This window comes from Stegastes partitus, unplaced genomic scaffold, assembly GCF_000690725.1.
Source record: "Stegastes partitus isolate 25-593 unplaced genomic scaffold, Stegastes_partitus-1.0.2 Scaffold2751, whole genome shotgun sequence".
Taxonomy (NCBI): domain Eukaryota; kingdom Metazoa; phylum Chordata; class Actinopteri; family Pomacentridae; genus Stegastes; species Stegastes partitus.
Genome location: NW_007580482.1, coordinates 8,379 through 17,940, shown reverse-complemented (window position 1 = coordinate 17,940; position 9,562 = coordinate 8,379). Strand labels below are relative to the sequence as shown.

Sequence of the window (9,562 nt, the reverse complement as noted above, 5' to 3'; positions counted from 1 at the left end):
AAAAGCTGCAACATCACCTCCTTGTATATATAATTATTGTACATATTGTTTTATAAATAAAATGTAATCATTTTTTAGATAAAGATCAGTCAAAATTTACATGAAATGTGTCTGATACCCTCTATTCTATGTCACTGACAAACAGCTGAAATACAAAAGTGTCTAGTTTGTGATTCAGACCAACCAGCTGACGTCTGAACTACAAAACGAGTTCACCATATCCAAGATATGTCTTTGTTGTCTGGCTTCACTATCTGGCTATTTTAAAAGAGAATCAAATAGTCAGTAGGTGATGTTTTAATATGTATTGACCTGGTTAGGAGTCCAGCTTGTTACCATGGTGGTGAAAGAAGTAGTTAAATCTGAAGTTATCTCGCAGCACCAGGGGCTCGTACAAAGAAGCAGGTTCAACATACCCAGAGTTTGTATTTGTTATCTGGCTCTTGTTAACCTAACAGCGCAGTTGGAATAAGCGGTTATGTGAAGCTGGTTCTCAACTCTATAAGTCAAACAGGGTTTTTCAGTGAATTCACGTGAAAGAGACGGAGTTTGTGCCAGATGACCGATCAAACATGGACGAGCTTCGGATTGGCATATTTTAAAAATGAAGAGCAAGCTATAATATTAGAGACATATAATGATTTTAAACACATAATACAGAGCTGCAGCAGCTAAAGCAGAAAGGAAAGCTGCAAAAAAAATGCCAGACTGTGAATGTGAACAGGCTTTTTGATGTCACTACAAAGTCATTAGTGCACAAGTCGACCCGAATATAAATATTCTACTAAATGAACTTGCTGCTTAGCTGTGTTCTTTCTAAGACAGTTTTCCTGCCTCAGCTGCAGCCCTTATGGTGTTAAATGGTTTTGTGCGCAGGTGAAAAATTCAAATTCAAAATGCTAAGTAGACTGACTCTTACATCAGAAGGCTGCATGTGAGTGTGTGCAACTTTATATGCTTTTCAAAAGAAGAACGAACTACAATTCTGAACCAATGTGAAGAGTTTAAATATAATTTAGTCTAAAAACAGCACAAGTGCTGAAGCCAAAGTCAGGACGGAAAGATGCAAAAAACTGCAGACTGTGTCAAAGTGAAACTATTATGCTTATCAATATCGCTGTCCTTTCACGTGTAAGCTGCTTGGATGTAGGTCAATTATTAAGATTCAGGATTCAGTTTAATTGTCATTTTGCATCACAAGATTGCACAACAAAATTACAGATGTTGTTATTTTAGCTACTCATGAAAAATCTAATTATTTAACAAATAAGGCTCCGACCCCCCTGAAGAGGATAAAGCAGTGTAAAGACAGTGGATGGATGGACATTCTGCTCCCACTTCCTCTCCCTTTACTGAACATTAGTGTTTGCTCTTTTCCAATAACTAGAATGTACAATCTGTGGGGAAGTTCCCAAGAGGCACGACTAAGTGTTTGAGATATGGTTCAGTGACATCCTTAAAACCGCTTTCTATGAGAACATTTTAATGATTGATACATAAAAAGTCAGAATTGTCTCACGATGAGGAGGTTTATATTCACAATCACCTGTTCACACCTTGTAAGACAACAAGAATAAGCACACAAAAGGAGATATTTAATATTGTTAAAGTTTTGTATGCAAATTACATATATTCTGGCATACAATGCATAGTTTAAACTGACCAGCACATGACTCAGGCACTTAATGTCAGTGGTGTCTCAGCAACCTGTCAAAAGCCTCGGCAGATGCTACAGTGCAAACCTCAGAGTCAAAGAACAAGTGCAGCAAATAATGCAAGACATCACTAACTGCCTGGAAACATCACCAAGACCTTGCTATCTGGGAAGCTTAAGCTCTGGTGTCTGCAATTTGGACTTCTTCCACAGATAATGTGGCCACTCATGAGCTACGAGGTCCCAGTAACAAATGTGGAGAAGATGGAGTGAATCATAACTCCATATGTGAAGAAATGGCTCAGTGTCCCGCGCTGTCTGACAACATCAGCCCCTGTCTTTGAACAGTTTCTGTATGTTTACAGGTAGCAGTTTATTTTTTGCTTTATACATTATTTGTGCAGTCTTTAATTCTACCAGATCCCCAAACTTTAAGGTGTGTAATTTTAAAAACAGTATATTAGGGTGTTCATGATATCCTACATTGTGTACTATACGAATGGCTCTCTTTTGTATTGTGCTTAGTGATTGTAAGATGGTTTTGTAGGTGTTGCCCCATTCTTCCACACAGTAATTTAAATATGGTAACACCAGTGAATTATACAGAATATACAGTGCTCTCTCATTCAGAACGTGCCTTGCTTTCCCCATCACTCCAATGCTCCGTGCTACTTTTGCTCTTACATGTTTATGTGGGGTTTCCAGCAGATTTTGTGATCAACAATCACACCCAGAAATTTATTTTCATACACTCTTTCTATTTCAACATTATTTATCATTACTTTTACTTGTGTATTTATTTTGCGTTTTCCAAACAACATAAGTTTGGTTTTATTTAAATTTAATGATAATTTATTCAAATCAAACCAAGTTTTTAGTTTGCTCATTTCTGCTGTGACCACCTCCAAAACCTGCTGCAAATTTTCCCCATCACAGAAAATATTAGTGTCATCTGCAAATAACACAAATTTTAAGAGGTTTGACACCCTACATATATCATTAATATACAAATAAACAATTTCGGACCCGAGACTGACCCCTGTGGGACTCCACAAATTATATTTAAGTGTGTTGATTTACTGTCCCCTATTTCCACAAACTGATTTCTGTTGCTTATGTAGCTTCTCATCCACTTTTGTACAACGCCCCTGATTCCATACTTTTCCAGTTTATTGATCAACACTTGGTGATCAATTGTGTCGAATGCTTTTTTCAAATCTATAAATATACCCACTGCAAATTTCTTGTTGTCTATGGAAGTGGTAATGTCTTCAATTAACTCCATTAATGCCATGGATGTAGATCTGTTCGACCTGAATCCATACTGGCTCTCAACCAACAAGTCATACTTTTCAATAAAATTATCCAGTCTACTGACAAACAGTTTTTCTAATATTTTAGAGAACTGGGAGAGTAAAGACACTGGCCTATAATTAGTTAATTGATTTCTGTCTCCAGCTTTGTATAGTGGGATGACTTTGGCAGTTTTCATTTTACATGGAAATACACCAGTTTCAAAAGATAAATTACAATTATGATTTAAGGGTTTTACAATTACACCAAGGACTGCCTTAATTAAAGCCATATCAATGTCATTCCAGTCTGTAGACCTTTTATTCTTACATTTGCTAACAATGTCAATAATTTCCTTTTCATCAACTGCTGTCAAAAACATTGAGTTTGGGTTACTATCTAACAAATCCACAACATTCCCCTCTCCTTTTTCTGTCTGTGGATGATCAATTTCTTCTGCCAGTTTTGGTCCTACACTTACAAAAAAACTGTTAAACCCATTAACCACATCATTCATACTGTTTACAATGGTATCATTGTCTTTAGAATGCTGAGGGTAATTTCTATTCATTGATCCATTCCTGATAATATTATTTAACACATTCCATATGCCCTTGATATTATTTTTATTATTGGTTAATATTTTATTATAATAATCTTTCTTACATTTCCTCATAATACTAGTCAATTTATTTTTGTATCTTTTGTATTTACTTTCCACTTCTATAGTTCTGACTTTTATGAATTCTTTATACAAGGTATTCTTTTTTTTGCATGCATTCTGAAGTCCTTTTGTCATCCAAGGCCTATCTATGTATTTTTGTTTCTTGTTGTATTTTTTCAAAGGACAGTGTTCATCATACAATGATTTAAATGTTATCAGGAATGTTTCATACGCTTTGTTGGCATCAGCCTCTTTAAGCACTTGTTTCCAATTTTGTGTTAGTAATGCATTTCTAAATTTATTCATAGTTTCTTCTGTTCTTACTCTCCTGTATCTAATCTGATTAACATCTTTACACTTAACATTATCACAAACAGACATCACAAAAACCAGCAAGTGGTCACTGATATCATTTAGTAGTAACCCACTCTTTATGCTGTTGTCCATATTGTTTGTGAATATGTTGTCTATTAGAGTTGCACAGTGAGATGTTATTCTGCTTGGTTTGATGATAAGTGGAAAAAAGCTCATACTGAACAATACATCGATACATTCATCAGTCAGTTTGTGCTTGTTGGGATTTAAGCGATCTAAATTCAAATCCCCACAAATGAACACAACTTTGTGATCTTTCTTTGCAAACAATCTTTCCATACTATTTTTAAATGGTTCAATATTGGAGCCAGGTGCTCTGTATACACAGCTCACAATTACATTTTTCTTTTTTTCCACATAGATTTCTACAGTAAGAATTTCCATCACATCATCAATATTAGTTGTCATATTTTCCATTATGTTATAATTTAATGTTTTATCTACATACAAAGCCACTCCTCCTCCTTTTTTATTTTTTCTGTTTATATAATTCAGTTCATACCCATTTAACTCAAAATCCACACCCTTTTCAGTGCTAAGCCAGGTCTCAGATATGGCTATCACATTAAATGGTTTGTTTAGATGACTCAAGAACTCTTTAATGTTGTGAAAATTTGCATATAAACTTCTGCTATTAAAATGAATAATTGACATCCCATGATCTGATTTCATATTCATGTTAAATTGATCTTCAGAGTAATACCGGCAGCTGTTGTTTATATTGTTAAGAAAATTATTTTCAGGGTCAATATCTTGTTCAAAATCATGCATATGATGATCAGTGAATTTAAATGTTTTAAAGTTCCAGTCATCACAATCATCATTGTCCCTTTCATTTCCAGCCATTGTCAAGTTTAAACAGTCAAGCTCTTCACAAGAGTCCATAGTCATAATAGTTCATGTCAGTCACACTGATAGACAAAGCCACTGTTCTGTAGTCACTGGTACTTACCCAGCTCCTCAATATCTCTTATGGTCAGCACTTTAGCTTCCTCTGGTGGAAGCTAACCTTAGGAAGCGGGCTCTTCTGGCAATGTCTGCATTTTCCTTTGTAAGGTGCTCATTCACATAAACATCAGATCCCTTGAGCTTTTTCCCTTGTCTGAGTAATGCATTTTTGTGTTTTCTGTTTGTAAAGCGAGTCATTATGGCCGGTTTGCCACTCTGTTTTTTTTTTATGTAGAGGATGACATGCCTCGATGTCTGTATTGGATATGGATATGTCTTTGCTATGAAAGAAAGCAATTACCTGTTGCTCGACGGAGTCCCTGTCTTGGTCAGTGAGCTCCCCATCGGCCATTGCTGTTACTGCCCTGGCGTAAGACCGGGGCCTGGTCTCCAGACCGCTGACAATAATGTCATTCATGCGGGTGTACTGCTCCAGGTCTGTTACGCGGCATTCTAGGCTGGCGATCTTATCTTTTTCCTCATTTTGTTTTTTTAGTTCATTTATTTCACTCATCATATTAATTTGCATTTTCTGCTGCTTAGAGACAGTAGCAATCTCCTCAGACAGAAAGTCAAGGGCCTTCTTTATATCCTGGATTTCCTCGTTCTTCTTTGGTGGCATTTTGAGTGCTACTTGGAGCCTGTGCTTGGTGGAAGCTGGCTGCTGCTGGAGACTGGGCCTGGTGGAAGCTGGCAGCTGCTTGGAGGCTGGGCCTGGTGGAAGCTGGCTGCTGCTGGAGCCTGGGCCTGGTGGAAGCTGACTGCCGCTAGGAGCCTGGGCCTGGTGGAAGCTGGCTGCCGCTAGGAGCCTGGGCCTGGTGGAAGCTGGCTGCTGCTAGGAGCCTGGGCCTGGTGGAAGGTAGAGTACACAGAATGAGAGATTACTCTGACTGTGCTTCCTTTGCTTTGGTTACTAGAATTAACCTTTGACATTTTTGATGCACTTATGAGAAGTGGTGTCCAATACTAAAATCATTATCCCCGTGGAAAAGTTAGTGCATATAATAACTTCAAGTATGTTAACAATAGAGATAAATTTATTGTTTGTGAAAAAATCCTTCCCTAAGCCCTTCACACGCTTCAAAGTACATCACTTGTGCATACCTATCCATTGATGTGACTGCGTGTAGTTCAGACTTGTGCCATGTTGACTGTTCTGACTCCTGTCAGTGACTGAAAAGGTTAAGTTCCCCCTGTTGGTGATTTTGAATTACTGCGGCTTTAAGGATCAGGCACTTTCAATGTTCATGCATACGCTACAAGTGCTCCACCACAGAGAGTTGGTTGTCTGAGTCTTGGAGTGGAACCAACAGAGAGTACAGATACAAATGATTATTTTAGTTGTTTGTGGCACTGTGATCTGGAAGATAGCGTTTGAGATGTTTACTTTATGTCACGAAAACTGTGCTAACTATGCTAACGCTAATCGCGAAGCTAACCATTAGCAAGAGGTTGTTTAGTTGTTATGGCTAATTCAATCCTTTGTCAAACCTTGTTAATGTTATATGCTATGTTTATGTGTGAACCATTTGGCTGTTTAATGTGTTTACACTGTTACTTACCTGTGGAAGCATACTGTAAAAGAAGATGTTTGCCTTATTTAATAGTGTGATGTACTTACCTGTTTTATAACCTGGAAAAGAAGAAGGAAAGTGTGACCAGTGTTGTTGCATATATTTCATTAAAGCTACAAGCAGCGTTGGTCGGGTCCTCGGTCTGCGTTGCAACCTCATGCCCGTCTGACCTCCATTTTAACACAAGTTAAACCTGCTTTATTTTGAAGGAGCCATTTTTCTCTCTCCCCTCAGCCTCAGCCTGTCCGTGAGTCACATGACCAGCTGCACTGACCTGTGATGATGTCATGATGACTCATCGTTCTTCATGTCCCTGGGCGAGAGAGTGACATTTTTACTCACTTTCTTTCTCCCATACAGCCACAATTTTCACCAAATGTGTGTAAAAACAACATATTTTTGTGGGAAATCTTGTTAAGAAGCCCTCAGTGTCATTTTTAAAGCTGTAGGACCTTTAGTTTTTTCTGTAGATGACCAAATGTCACAGCATGTCGGCACATGTCCCGTAGACAGCCATACAAAGCATCACCCGAGGCTGCGACAGCGCATCAACTTTAACGGCTCGCCATTCGGAAACCGGTTGAGAAACGCCAAATCCCTTCAGAGCTTTTGTACATCAAGGCCTTCTCTGTCTCCTGTGCGATTTTCAAACTGGTGCGATTTACGGTGTCAGACAAGATAATTTTTTCCCAAAATAAGTTTTCACGGATTTTCTTACTTTGAAAGGCAAATTGTGGACTTCCTGTTTGAGATAGGTCAGGGGTGTCTGCACGAGATTTGTGGGTCTCATTGAGACGAACATTTTGATGTTGGTTTGATCTCTGTACGACATTCGTTCTGGGCGCTAGGGCCATTTTAGTGTGTTTTTCTGTAACTAGGTGGCACTAGAGAGCATTTTTGTTCTTTTTTTTTCATTTTATCAAATTTTTTGCCGATTCGGACGTGCGTGCCAATTTTGGTGAGTTTCGCGTTCGTCAGGAGAATAATAATGCTCTGCTGCTGAAATACTGCAAACCTGCGTGCTTAGAGGTGAAACCTCCCATACATCTAGACCACTGACATTCCCAATAGCATGGTCCTTTTACACAAACTAAACCTTCCATTAAAGCCGCAAGCGGCGATGGACGGGTCCTCGCCCTACGCTTGTCGGCCTTCGTGCACGGCAGGGTGTGGCGTAAACCTGCTCCTGCCGGGACTGTGATCCGGCATGTCGAGTTTGGGGCAGATCGGAGCAAGTGTGGCCTAGTCACGAGCCACTTCCTGTTTAGTGGCGAGCCGCGGCGGCGTGCGTGTTGGCCGTGGTGGAAACGAGCTGTGGCTGAGACTCGGTGCGCGCGTGTAAAATTTCAGGCCGGTTGGAGCACGGACACAGCACGTCTCATATTCTGGTGTTTTATGACATTGTGGCCAAATTCAGGGGGGCGCCATTTCCACGCTGTCACACTTGTGCCGACCGTTTTACTAACGTGTAATCACCACCTCCTGTAGTTTGTGCTGGCCAAATTTAAGGTGTGTACGACCTTCCTTGTAGGAGAAGATAGATTGTGAAAATGGCCAAAAGTCAGGCAACACTACCAAAATTGTCACCAGGGTTTTTCAACATAATGGACTTCCTGTTGGGTTTAGGGCTTGGCGCTGATTGAGTTTTCGTACGTACTGACCTGCTACACATGCCAACCGAATCTTGTCAGTGTAGGTGAAACAACCTTCCGACAAGAGTCAGTTCAATGCAAAAAACACTGCGAAAATGGACAAAATGGCCATTGATCGAAATTGCCCGGGTCGCCATTTCCAAACCGGGCCTCATCCGGCATGCTCGCTGTTTTTCCAACATGGCGGATTTCCTGTTGGATTTACAGAAACATGGTAATGGACTTTTTTGTGCGTCACGAGTTGTTACACTTGTGTGGCGAAGGTCGTAGTTGTAGGTGAAACGTAGCCACAATGGGACTCCGTTGAAATATTGTAGGGGGCGCAGTTGAGCCGTGTTGCATTTTAGACCTTGGAGCGGGGAGAGTTTTTTGTTCGTGACGACCAGCTCTATATGCCTATGAAACTGCGTAGTTCTAGGGCAAACGTGCTTCCGACAGGACTCTGGCGAAATTTTGAAGGTGGCGCTGTGGAGCCATTTTGGCACTAAAGTGCATGCTGATTTTGGTGAGTTTTCAAGCACGTTTAGGCCCTCAAAAATGCGTTCAAAGTTTGGAAAAGAATAGTAATAATCACAACGGTTCCAATAGGGTCCTTGCACTGGTGTGCTCGGACCCTAATAAACATTCAACATTCTCTGAAGGCTCAATATGAGTTTCTGTGGGGTTTTTCTTTTGTCTTGTCTTTGTTAGTTGAACTTCTGTTATTTCTGTTATTTTTATTCCACACAGGGATCACTTTAGGCTTGCTTTTGAATCGGCACGCCACGGTTACAAGATTGGCGAAAGACCCCAGCACAACTTCTGATGCAAATGCTGCAGGTCGTCTCCATTCCCATCACTGTGACAAGCATGATAGTCGGTAAGCTGAAGGAGCGTTTCTCACTCTGATGACAGATTGTGCTTTATTTCAGGTATATTTGTATTCATGTGCACCTAAGTCATGTGAATGCCTTCATAGCAAATTGAAAACTATACAGGAAATAATCTCTTTGTCTCAACCATCATGGATCGGTCTAATTATATGTATATGTGACACAACATAAGAATGTTTCTTAGCCAATCACAGTTTAATTATTTATATTTTTTCATCGGTTTCAACCAGGTAACAAGTATCTGCATAAATATTTAAACATCTGCCACCAATGTGTTGATGTTTGATCTGCTGTACACTGACTATACTCATATATGGTTCTACAAATGTGCTAATCTTCACACCACATTATCTCATGTTTTATATCCGTTATAGGTGGTAATGGTCTTCGGTTGAACTCCATTCCAAAAATAGCTGCACGTGGAATCGTCTACTTTGCCGTGACGACCCTTCTGGCTGTGGCTACAGGTAAGAGAAATATAACGGTACATTGAAATACGATTCAGCTTCTGTCACTTGTTTTGTGCACAA

The 9,562-nt window shown here is 39.7% G+C and overlaps 1 pseudogene; it reads left to right on the top strand.

The window, feature by feature from the left end:
- The first annotated feature begins 9,009 nt into the window (after positions 1–9,009).
- LOC103375659 (excitatory amino acid transporter 3-like) overlaps positions 9,010–9,562 on the top strand; it is a 7,068-nt pseudogene continuing 6,515 nt past the window's right edge.